Below are 13,685 nucleotides of genomic sequence, written 5' to 3'. Positions count from 1 at the left end.
TGGATAATTACAACAGAAATTGATTTATGTGAATGAATAATCTGTGAAGTTACATCCATGAGGTACCAGCATAGTCAGAGCTACGAATCTCCAATTATAATCTTTATTTATAAAACAGAATGTTTGGATGCTCCACGCTGATTGGCTTTTAAATGGTACAATGCACGGTTGTACAAAAGCACAGTTCAATTAATAAATTATCAATACACAACATATTAAGCTTGCAATAAATTTACACATTCATTGTTATGAGAGGTCTTTTAAAGTTTAAAACTATGAGTGTGACATTGTTGAGAAGACAAGTGGCTAGAATTACAAGAAGCAAAACCTCTGCTGAAAACAAAGCAAGATATCTGTCTACAACTTAGTGAAATCAAAGAAAATAAATGCTTGGGCAGCTGATGTTTTTATTGATTTGATGAAACATAAAGAAATGGTAGTCAACTTAAAAACAGTTGTCTTGAAAATGTAAACGGTCTGTTACGATAATTCTATGATTCAGTGTGTAATTCGGCTGGTCAAGAGTAATCAGTTGTGTTATGTTAGCCTCCGTGCTGGTCTCAGCTGCTCTGTAAAAAGCAGGAAAATTTGCGCACAAACGATTTTACTAGAAGTTAGCTTTTCCCTTTTGTTATTTGTTAGTTTTAACACTTGACCTCGACCCTGCTGTTAATCTATAGTCAAAGCAGTTTCTAACTAGATATTGCCCTGTAACGGTCAGAAAGACGCTTAACAGGCCCCAGTGCATTGACAACGTACCGTAAAACACACAGAATCGCTTTGTCCGGGGAAATCATAATGAATTCACCTGTATGTACTGATTTTTTTGATTAACACTGGAGTTATCATTTATGAACTTTTGAAAATCTTGCCCTTTTTTTGCCTGTTTTACTTTTAGACACATCCTCTGCCCTGTAAGCCCTATCTTTAGCAGGAAGGGAAAAAAAAAGTTTCTGAATGAGTCATAAAACCCAATTAAACTGTGCAAAAAAACATCAAGTACTGTAGTTTCACACAACCTCCACATGCCTGGAGGAATTCAAGAAAGTTCAATTACTGTGGGATTATTTTAGGGTCGTGGTTCATTTGGAAAGACTTTGTCAGGAAAGTGTGAGTGCAAGTTTGCTGAGACTGACGTACATGCTCGGTCAAGTTTTGCTCATGCTGGTACCTGCTCAACCTTGTTTGATCCAGGCATCTGGCTGGTCCTGTCATGGTATGGTGAGAATGTGGGAATCTGGGCCAAGTGACTTTGTAACCTCTTGGGAACTGTGTGTACTTATGTAATAAAGGAGGAGCTACAGGCATCCTAGGTGATTGTGATTATTAGAACATATTTTTTTGAATCTGGGCCATTCTGAAGTTTTTCTCACAATTTAATACCATTCCTAGGGTCTCTGTGAAAATAATGTGTATGGTAATAATAATGCTATAGAATCAGATTGCTGATTCTTTATCGCATGTTTAGCACTATGGGCTCAGATTGAGTTGTTGATGTACTCAACTAGTGACAATAAGGGAATAACAAAAACTTAATTGAAAGACTTGAAGGTGTGCCTAAGTTTTCAAAACAGTGCAAATTTCCTGTAGATAAATCTCTCCCTTGCATATCTTTGAAAATCTACAGCAAAACTAAATATCACAGTTAAGCTGCTGATTTGCTTTTTGACATACAACCAGTTGAAGCAAGATACTAAACTAATACTGTGCTATTAGATATATTTATAATAAGAGTTATTCTGTGAGTTTACTCTCCCATTAACAAATCAATGGCTATGTTTACAACAACTTTTGGCACCCAGAATGAAACTTTATTTTTCTAGAATTTTGATGTCTTCATACGATACTTTTATAGATTTTGCAAATGCTTATTCCAAGAGTGGAGTGCCTGAAGGGGGCCAATTTGATTCAACATCATTCCGAGACAAATTTAAGGGACAAACTGAGGAATCATCATCTTACTGAAACAGAAAAACACTTCCTTATCTCCTGTAATCCTGTTGCAAATGTCATCTTTAAAAATGCTTATAACACTACATCAAAACAAATAACAAAAGGGCCAATAAAGCTTGATTTAAAAAACAGAAAAGGGCACAGAGCTACATCAGTGCTTCCCCACAATTGTCAAAAGTATACTGTTAGTAATTTCACACCAGACTTATCTGAATACTCTCAAACCAGGTTAATCTGTTTATAATGTACTTTTTAATACATGTACATTATAAATGCAATATAAAAATTGATAGGCATACCCCCAGACTGTGGCTGATAAATCGCTGAAATCTCAGTAACAAACTAAGCTCTCTGTTTAGAACAAGCAATACAGCTTTAGTTTATGGTCCTTAAGATTATAGCATAGAACATTTTAATACAAAATACTTACAATATTGTAGTCTTTCTTTGAAAATGAATTGATTTGAAGTTATAAATCGTACATCTTTGCTATGAGAGAAACATTTAACAAATAATTACATTTAACCATCCTTGAAGATACAAAAAAAACTGTTGTAAATCTGGCAAGTGTGGCAATAAATGTCGGCAATTAGGAAAGCCAAACTGGAACTCTTCTGTAAAACTAAAGGCAATGCTCATTGAAATGTTAGTATAGCCACTCCTTAATCACCATAAAATGACATCCACTAGCATGGCACTTTGAAGTTTGTTGTAAACCCTTGTCAAAATGAAAAACTGATTTTTTACCCCTGGAATAATAGTGCCACAGTCATAGTGTGCTGCCTGTATTTTCGTTGTAAATGTAGCCAATGTTTTTATCCACAACACTTTTTGGTGATTCTTCCACTTTAAGTTTTGACTTGTCCATTCTGTCCATTCCTTGTGTTACTGTATAACCCTTGCTCAGCAGGCAGGTTTCCATTGCATCCCCTGCATTAGGTTAACCTTTTAACAATTTATCTTGCTGGCTTTGCCTCATTCCATTGGTCTGGTTGCAATAGCAACCTTGCTTAAGCCCGGTGTTTCAAATTGATGTCAATGGCATATACAATTTCTGCAATATACAAAGTAGCCCAACTAACAACAACAAAGATAAACTTGAACCAATACAAACTCACACTACTAGATTAGGAGGTAGCAGTTTTCAAATCACCATCCTATTAGACCTTCATTCTAAATGGCTTTTTTGGAAAAGTAATTTGAAAAATGCATAGAATTCCCAGAGCTTCATTAATCATGTACAGGATTGTAACTCAGTATAGTAGTAATTCCAAAACAAATACAGAAACGGTAGCTCAGAGGAGCACATTGCACACCCAGTGCCATGAGCTCATGAAGGTTTATTCAAACCATCAAAATTAGGTGGTTTGCCATCTGAAACCTAAAAAAATATATTCCCTTTTTTAATTGTATCATACTCAATGACTCTTCAAAAGCTTTTATCACAGTAACAGTGTGTTACATATTAACCCCCAGTTTCTGTTTTGTGTAGCTATAATGTGAATATACAATATACATTTATGGAAATGGTCTGCAGATATAAAGCTGAAAGTACAACCACTTCAGATCTCAGTTCAGTTATTCAGCTTCGTCTGCCTTTTTGCCTAATGTAGGATTTTGTGTCCATTACAAAGCACAAACAATGTACTGAACATTAAAATGCTTTTTATTTCACCCAAACAAAGATTTTTCACAATTTTCCAAGATAAGATGTGTCTTTTTTTTTTTTTTTCAGAGATGAGTCAGCCCTTCATATTCATGCAAGTCTCCAAGCAGAAAAAAAAAAAAAAAGTCATTTCAGGAAAGATCTGCTTTTGTCCAAATGGAGAATAATGAATTCATCAAACTGAAAATGCACAAACTAACGGAGCGTTCAGGTTTCAATGCATCGCAATTGGAAAGTGAGCTCCCATTACTGGGGAAGATACACAAGCACTGGCTCCTCTAATCACTTGGTCATGCTTGGGAGGAAGTTTGTCAGCAGCATGTTCATGACGGAGCTAAGGCGAGTGCCATTCTGTGTCGATAGGTGGTAGTTTACCTTGGAAGGTAAACTACCACTGCTTCTTGAACCATCTCTCTCCTCTCCCTTCCTAAAGAGCGGAACAGTTTGAACTTGTTTTTTATGATATCCATAGGAATGTTATATCCTATTCCCAGTCTAATGACTCTGTTGGCTTGAACCTGATTAGATTGAATTGAAGAGTTACTGAACATTTTCTGTGGGAATAGGGAAGGTCTATACAGTTAGCAAATATATGTTTTTTTGGTAATTTGATCTGTAAAGTTGCAAAAAAGCTGAAAATACTGACAGGCACTAGTACCATAAGCAGTACCATACACTGTAGGGATCAAAAATGAAAGAAAAATTAATAGCAAGTTACATTATCTCCCTTTAAACCATGCCAAATATCATTTAATATGTTGTTTGAGAGAAAAATCGTAGGTGTGTTTCACAAGCCATATACAAAAGACAAAGCTAATAAGGATTAATTGTACTCATAATGATAAGTTCAGTGCATTCTACATGCACTACATTTGGGATGCAAGTAGCTGTATAATCAGTGGCACAAATAGCAGGAATCAGACTGAGGAGCTCTAATGCTGATGCAGCCACTAGATCAAAACATTAGCCTACTGGCAAAATATTTTGCTTCATTTACTTTCTATTGAACATACAGACTGTAGCTTGACTTTTTTTATTGTGCTTAGAATAGATAGCTATGTCTAGCACTAACAGTACCATAAACAATGCTACAAATAAACTCAGATTACAAACAACTTTGGCAGCATGCATGCTCTTGCTGTTGTTGCATTTTTTCTTTCCCAATGTGCATCTTTGTATCTTTTCATTCAAAATGTCAGCTTTATTTATACAGACTAATTAAGTAATGTCATTTCCAACTTTTGAAAAGACTCTAAAAGAAGTAAATCTTAAGTGAGGTACTGCAAACATTATATCTAGGGGAATGCAGCAATAATTTCTACTTCCTCTGGAACTGTGGCAAATGTAATATTAAAATCATTAGCGATCAAACCAACTTCACTTCAGAAATTACAAGCATTCAGAAGCTGACCCAGTGGATGATTTTTTTTTGTGCTGGAATAGTTAATAAACATAATAACAACAATAGAGAAAGCTAGAGAACCCACAGTATCTTAAACAAATATTCTGAAAATGCCGATGATATATATAACGCAATTAATATTACAAAAATATAGAAACATTTTATGTGTCTAAAGGCCTCCACACCAGACGCGATGTGATTTGTTCTGCGATAAAATTGTACTTTCGCTGTGACACTACCTTTTACACCAGTAGTAACAGGCGCGTGCGATGTAAAGGTAAACGAGTCATACACACCAGCTATATCCAGTTCCCTGGAAATGGACTGCCAGGTGTTCTCCCTCTTTGCTGTGTCTTTATCATTTTTGTGTCCTTTATTGTACAGCTCTGGGTATTTTGATACTGCAAGAATCATTTCTTCTGCCATTGTTTATTGAAGGCGGGCAAGGGAAGCTGTTCCTCATTGGTCAGTTCCCAAGCTGCCATGTGACAAAATTGCACAATAGACACCAATCCATTTTTTTTTTTTTCGCATTGCTTCAGTGTCTCCCGTCTCATCGCAGGCATTGTGAACGGCTCGTTTCAAAAATACATGTTTTGTTTTATTTGTCATGGTGCAGTGTGTCATACTACACATTTGCTTGTCACATTGCATCCAGTGTGTAGAGGCCTTTAGTGTGGCTTACTTTATGCAGCTTGTTTTGAACATGCTTGAATCTCAATAAACTCTTCCTGGTAAAGCAATAGGTCCTTCTGGAAAGTGCTGTGTGATGGCTAAAGAGGCTTTCTAAATGTCTGAGTGAGTTATTTCAAATAACTTTCCTCATACAGACTAACTGGAACTGGGTATAGGCCTGTTATAAGCAGTTAATAAAATAGGTTGCTGGGAAAAAAAAAAAAAAACTTGTGATAGTGGATGGTTAAAATATTTTTTGGATTTTGTTTTCACTCCCAAAATGATATTTCCAAATTACTCGGTGCTTTGTTTAGTCCTTTATCAGTTTGTCAGATCTTCACTGTTCAGTCTCTGGAGTGCACTGGTTGCTAAACAGTTCCTGTTGCTCTAGTACGGTCATTGTATGCTTTGTGAAGGCCAGTCTAGTAATGAGATGGGCTAAGGTCAATACAACTAATGTTACTTTGTCATTGAATATGTGTCAGTAACTTAAAAACCTTTAAACTTGACTCTGAGTGCATAAACTGAAATCTTTTCTCCTGCTGAACTATAATTCACCCAGCACGGCTCAAGCAGTGGGTTATAATTTTGTAACATTTGTTTTTCTGTACAGCAGACACTATATGTGAAAACCTGTTTAAGTACAGGTTTAGAATTGGTGCATTTTAAAGAGAGCCACTGCCTTAATTACCTCACAACACAGATAAACCAAGTAACACATTCATCCAATCTGTAAAGTTTTTTTTTTTTTTTTTTTTTTTTCACTTCCCTGGAAGAAAGCTGGAAAATAACAGGGGTTACATAAATGAGAGCAGGTGCACTCACACAGAGGTAACTATTCAGCATATGTAAGTGCAATTTGAAAATCATTGTCTTGAAGAGAACACTCGAAATTGGTCCCTAATGGCCTTGGCTTTTGTCATATGGTCTTGATTATAACACGAAAATTGCATTGCTATGCCTTTAGTGCGAACGAGATGGATGAATAATTGTTACGTGCGCCGAATACCGTCTTACTCCAAGAAGACCTAGGATACCCCCCCTTTCCCTCCCTTCCCTCGGACAGTGTAGCTGCTGTCTTGAAATGCTGTCAGGAATCCTCTAAGTGGGTTATTTATCAACTCCACCTGATAAATATGCATATCTTTTGCAGTTGTAGACGTGTTTTTTGTGCTGTTTCAGAGTTTTTAAAAAATCCACAAACCTTGCATGGAAGCTTATTTTATCAAATTAGTTTTACACTGGTCAGATTTTTTTTTTAATTAAATCTATATTTGTGACAATTCTGGATAGCTCTCACTAAATGAAGAGGGCACTGGTATTGATGGCTCAATTTGTTGCAATGTCACATTGCAGTGGAAAGGTTGCAGTCCTATAACCATTACTTTGATTTTCACCATTTGCCAGAATGGGCTAATGTGGGGTCCTGGGTTGTTGGAGGAGTAATTTGCATCAGGTAGAAAGGGGCATTTAGTTATTGACAGAGATATTGTGGTGCATCAGTTTCAAGCCCACAACTTTCCAAATTCGTGAATAAGCAATAGGCAATGCTTTTAATGAGCATTGGTATTAAATCTGGAACTAGAGACCCGTGCTAAAATAAATATCTGGGTTCCTTTTCTGATCATTTCAAGTACAGAATTTCAAGTTAAATTAATCATGTACTGGGCAGACACATAGCAAATGACATTTAATAGAGAAAAGTGTAAGGTACTGCATGCAGGCAATAAAAATGTGCATTATAAATATCATATGGGAGATACTAAAATTGAAGAAGTAATCTATGAAAAAGACCTAGGAGTGTATGTTGACTCAGAAATGTCTTCATCTAGACAATGTGGGGAAGCTATAAAAAATGCTTGGATATATTGTGAAAAGTGTTGAATTTAAATTCAAGGGAAGTAATGTTAAAACTGTACAATGCATTAGTAAGACCTCATCTTGAATATTGTGTTCAGTTCTGGTCACATCGCTACAAAAATGGATATTGCAGCTCTAGAAAGAGTGTGAAGGCATGTCATATGCAGACAGGCTAAAATAATTGAATATATTCAGTCTTGAACAGAAAAGACTATGTGACGACCTGATTCAAGCATTCATAATTCTAAAAGGTATTAACAATGTTGACCCAAGGGACTTTTTTGGCCTGAAAAAAGAAACAAGGACCAAGGGTCACAAATGGAGATTAGACAAAGGGTCATTCAGAACAGAAAATAGGAGGCACTTTTTTACACAGAGAATTGTGGGGGTCTGGAGCAAACGCGCCAGTAATGTTGTTAAAGCTGACATCCTGGGATCCTTCAAGAAGCTGCTTGATGAGATTCTAGGATCAATAAGCTACTAACAACCAAATGAGTAAGATGTGCCGAATGGCCTCCTCTCGTTTGTAAACTTTCTTATGTACTTACAAAATGCACACATTTTTCCTCTCAGTACTCATATATAAAACAAATTGTTACACGGTGTAATTTGATCATTGAAACGATGTGGGAGTGCGAAGTTGTTCACTGATGTGCATCGCTCTGCAGAATGAACTGATGAGGCTTCAGTCAGGTGAAAGAGAGCTGCTGATAATGCTACACGATGTTAAAAATATAAAACATGTTCATATCATATTATTATTATTTATTATTATTATTATATTATATATAATATATATATATATATAAATATATATATATATATATATATATATATATATATATATATATATATATATATATATATATATATATATATATATGTTCGAAAAGTAGTCAAGCTTTATCAGTTGGTTTGAGTTCTCAAAACCTGGATTGACCTAACTTGAACCATGCTAAAACTTTGTGATAACATTGTTTTGTAACAAAACAAAACTAATGTAACCAAACATTTAACATTTTTGTTCCAAACATTTATTTATTTATTTATTTATTTTTTATATTTTAGTAATGGTGCTGAGGTTCAGACCCTGTGGACTAGAGTCACTGCAATATAAACAAATGCTTGTCTACCTAAAAAATGGTGTTTCCTGACCGATTTTCTGTACTTGGTGTCAAATTTTAATATGTAAAATCCCCATCAGCCTCTTATGTCTATCTAAAAAAAATGTAAGAGAACACATGTTTTTATTTGGTACTGTCTTAAGGATTGTTACTTTTGTATGATAGGGATATCACTGTAAACTAGCAGTTGTGGTAAAGTCAGGTACTCACAAACACAGTACACACATAAAAAAATGTTCATAAAATACAATTACGGACATATACTTTCATCTTGCACCCTTAAATTTGTAAGTTTGTACCGCATCTTTCTCTGGTGAGATCTGATCTCAGTTAGACTCTTAATGAGTTTATAAATCTTGATTGCACACTGCAGGGGGGCTTTCTTTTCAGTAGGCGATTAAAAAAAGAGCAATCTGCCTCCATTACATAGGTCCTTCACATGTTGGCATGGCTTCTGAAAGATCAGGAACAGGCATTGACAGTTATTGGCCCTGGGGAGCCTTGAGTTCAGCTTAGCTGAAGAATCTTGTAGTTTATTGTGCTGAAAAGTGTTGTCTTGATGGGTATTTGATTTTATGTGGATATATACTTAGATTTGTAATGAAAACTGTTCAAAACCTTACGCTTTTTGTTCCAGTGAAAAGTTTGCTCTCCTTTTTTTTTCTAAATGAAACAAAAAGCTTTGTTTCAAAACTAGACGTTAGCTCAGGGTGTTTTTTAGAGAGCTAAAAGAGAGAGTTGATTTTTAGAGAGATGTGTTTTTCATTTTAGAATGTCCAATTACGTTCCCTCACTGCATCAATTCCCCACAACAACTAAAGAGAACTGAAGGTCAGTGGGCATCCTCCAATCCCACCACTAATCCAGTTGCCTCTTTAGATCCAGGAACTCAAGAGCTACCGGCCTCTGCAGGACAAAGGCCATACCTGCAGCCGTCCACTTGAGCTCACCAAGTGCCTAGCCAGTGGGGTTCTCTCTTGCTCGATGCGGAGAAACATATCTGGTAAAGTGGGTTGTGTCATTCAATGACTGGAGGTTGAATACTCCAGTTTCGAGTTCCGTGGGCACAGTTCAACTGTTGCCATTGTTTACATAGCTTAAAAGGTAACACTTTAGTTTGGGGATTCTTAATAAGTGATTTAAACAATTTATAAACAATAGCAAAAAAAAAAAAAAATGATAGCAAAGGTGTGCAATAACTGTATTGCAAAAGCAAAGCACCCCCATACAGTGAGACAGACATATAAAGACAGACAGTCAGACAGACTGTATCTGTTATAAGCAATTATAAGCAGTTGTAAAAAAAAAAAAAAAAAAAAAAAAAAAAAACAATGCCAAACGTGTTTAATTATAGAATATTATTCTTTCTAATCATTTTCTAATATTGTTAAAAGCATAATTAATAACAAGTTTATAGATTATTTATAATGTAACGGGTCAATCTAGGGCAGAGGTCCTCAAGTAATTTTGGCACAGGCATAAATTGATCTTACGTGGACGTTTGCGGGCACTCTGACTATCGCATAGGATCTATTCTTACGACCTATATATATATATATATATATATATATATATATATATATATATATATATATATATATATATATATATATATATATATATATATATATACAGTGCCTTGCAAAAATATTCAGACCCCTGACCAATTCTCTTACATTACTGAATTACAAATGGTACATTGAAATTTCGTTCTGTTCGATATTTTATTTTAAAACACTTAAACTCAAAATCAATTATTATAAGGTGACATTGGTTTTATGTTGGGAAATATTTTTAAGAAAAATCAAAAACTGAAATATCTTGCTTGCATAAGTATTCAACCCCCACACATTAATATTTGGTAGAGCCACCTTTCGCTGTAATAACAGCTTTAAGTCTTTTGGGGTAAGTATGTACCAGCTTTGCACACAGTGTCGGTGTGATTTTGGCCCATTGTTCTTGGCAGATTTGCTCCAGGTTGTTCAGGTTGGGTGGACGACGCTTGTGGACCGCAATTTTCAAATAGTGCCACAGATTCTCAGTGGGTTTGAGATCAGGACCTTGACTGGTCCACTGTAGGACATTCACCTTTTTGTTCTTGAGCCACTCCAATGTTGCTTTGGCCTTGTGCTTGGGATCATTGTCCTGCTGAAAGGTGAATTTCCTCTCAAGCTTCAGTTTTTTAGCGGACTGAAGCAGATTCTCTTGCAGTATTTTCCTGTATTTTGCTCCATCCATTCTTCCTTCAATTGTAACAAGATGCCCAGTCCCTGCTGATGAGAAGCATCCCCACATCATGCTGCCACCACCATACTGGCATGGGCAGTGTTAGGTTTGCGCCACACACAGCGCTTTGAGTTTTGGTGAAAAAGCTCTATCTTGGTCTCATCTGACCACAAAACCTTTTCCCACATCGCAGCTGGGTCACTCTCATGATTTCTGGCAAACTCCAGCCGTGCTTTCAGATGGTACTTTTTGAGTAATGGCTTATTTCTTGCCACCCTCCCATACAGGCCAGTGTTATGCAGATCTCTTGATATGGTTGACTGGTGCACCGTTACTCCACTCCCAGCCACTGAACTCTGTAGCTCCTTCAAAGTGATTGTTGGCCTCTCTGTGGCTTCTCTCACAAGTCTCCTTCTTGTTTGATTGCTGAGTTTTGAGGGACGGCCTTTTTTTGGCAGTGCCTGGGTGGTGTGATGCAGCTTCCACTTCCTGATTATTGATCCAACTGTGCTCACTGGGATATCCAAACACTTGGATATTATTGTGTACCCTTTCCCTAATCTATGCATTTGTATTACTGTATCTCAAACTTCTATAGAATGCTCTTTGGTCTTCATTTTCCTTCAGATTCTCAGCCTTACCAATGATCCTTCAACAGTGGGGTTTTTATCCAGAAAATGTGACAGCAACTTTAATGGTTCACAGGTGGAGGCCAATGGTAAGGTAATTGTGTCCTCGTTAGGGCAATTTCTTTCATTGGTGCAAACTGGGAGCTACCACAGCACAGGGGTTGCACACTTATGCAAGCAAGCTATTTCAGTTTTTTATTTTTCTTAAAAATATTCCCAACATAAAACCAATGTCACCTTACAATCATTGATTCTGAGTTTCTGTGTTTAAAAATAAAATGTCAAACAGAATTAAATTTCAATGTACCATTTGTAATTCAGTAATATGAGAGAATTGGTCAGGGGTCTGAATACTTTTGCAAGGCACTGTGTGTATATATATATATATATATATATATATATATATATATATATATATATATATATATATATATATATATATATATATACACACACAAGTTATTTAATTGGGTTATTCTTGGAACCGAGTGAGATTATTCCGGTTCAGAGTCCATCATTGACACGACTGTGCATGCTGTGCTTATTTTTATAGCATGTTTACAGAGATAACCGTGAATAAACTTAAATAAAAAAGTGTAGATAGCGTCTCGCTTTGTTTCAGTTTGACACATTTGTCAACACTACTCCTGTTTTAAAGATCGCTCATCTCCAGTACAATTGTTCAGAGAAAGTGGATTCGTGACTAAATGTTTCCGTTGTCTGGTGAAATAAAAAATATACGAACATATGATTGGGCTTCCGCAAGACAATGCAGATATTCAATTGGTTGATCATATCGCAAAAGCCATTCAGGAAAAAAAAAAAAAATTGCATAGCTACAAGCACAGAATAAGTGAGCAGCAACGTGTTTAAAGTTTTATTTATTTTCCCACACTACGACCCGCCAGAAATGTGTTCATGACCCACAATTTAAGAACAGCTGCGGCGGGCATGACTTTGAGGACCACTGATCTAGGGCTATACAAAATATAGGTCTGAATCTCAAATCTTATTACATTCTTAATTTAAGGCCAGTAGTATACCACATTTGCTATATTGTACACTGAATTTGCAGCTTAGAGCACCTGTAAATGTATGTGTTGTATTTAAGTGTTCAGGTGTAAATAGCAACTCAAGAAACAAGAATGTGAGAATTTAGTTTATTTGGTCAACACTTTTTTTCTTAAATAATAATACATTTCTGGGTGTAGAAATGTAATCGTTTGAAGTGGTAACTGCACTGTGTGTGAATATCATGGTAATTTGTTAATTTAATCAGGCAGACAAGTAGGCTTGCATAGGTACAAAGGTATAGCAACCATTTTACATTTTACATTTTGCTTTTATTCTAGGCTTTTAGCATTTGACAGAAAATCAGCAGTCATGGTCTGGATTAGTGTGTCTGTGCAATGCAGTATTAACCTGGAAAAGATTATTACAGTGAGGCCCTTCCAAGAACTTAAGTTGAAGGTCTCCTCCAAGAATCACCAGGTGCCTCTTAAAGTAATGAAGAAATAGTTAAAACTCATGCAACTCAGTCCTGTGCTTCAAATTTTTTAGAAGCTTCAGAAAGAGTAGGAAAATGCATAGCAAAAAACTAGCAGCAGGGGCACGCACAGAATTTGAATTTGACCGCTATGAGGGGTACATTATATATATATATATATATATATATATATATATATATATATATATATATATATTTGATGTGTGTACATGTGTTAATATGGCTATATAAATAAATAGCATTACACCCACTCATCATTTCAATGAAAGTCCATATGCCATGAAGCCATCTGGTTAAAGGTTATCACAGCCTCCTCTATGTTAACACTGTTGGTTAAGTCAGTCTCTACTGCACGAATTAACTAGAGGAAGACAAACTGGTGTCATGCTGCTGCGAAGTCTATTAATGGATCACTTTTTAGCACTGAAACATCTTTCTGCAGTTGCAACTGTATCAGGTCGTGTGGCCAAAAGCACCAGTAGGTCAAATACGTCAGGATACAGAAGTCCCAGGTCGTGTTCATTACAGACCTTCATGAGTTCTGGGAAAGACAATGCATTGTCAAAGAAATCGTACTGCATTTCAGGAACTCTGCACTCTTGATTCAGTTTCACAAGTGCTTCTTTCACTTTTAGTATATTAA

General features: G+C 36.0%; 1 long non-coding RNA gene across 1 annotated transcript in view; it reads left to right on the top strand.

Moving 5' to 3' along the window:
- The window catches only part of LOC121315975, a 40,196-nt gene extending 34,273 nt beyond the window's left edge, over window positions 1–5,923 (top strand). The window contains exon 3 of the long non-coding RNA XR_005950349.1: window positions 3,689–5,923. This is a non-coding gene — a long non-coding RNA (uncharacterized LOC121315975). The remainder of the gene's footprint in view (window positions 1–3,688) is intronic.
- The last annotated feature ends 7,762 nt before the right edge of the window (window positions 5,924–13,685 follow it).

This window comes from Polyodon spathula, chromosome 5, assembly GCF_017654505.1.
Source record: "Polyodon spathula isolate WHYD16114869_AA chromosome 5, ASM1765450v1, whole genome shotgun sequence".
In the NCBI taxonomy this organism is placed as follows: Eukaryota; Metazoa; Chordata; class Actinopteri; order Acipenseriformes; family Polyodontidae; genus Polyodon; species Polyodon spathula.
The sequence above is the reverse complement of the archived record's forward strand: the minus strand, read 5'-3'. Positions and strand labels throughout refer to the sequence as shown.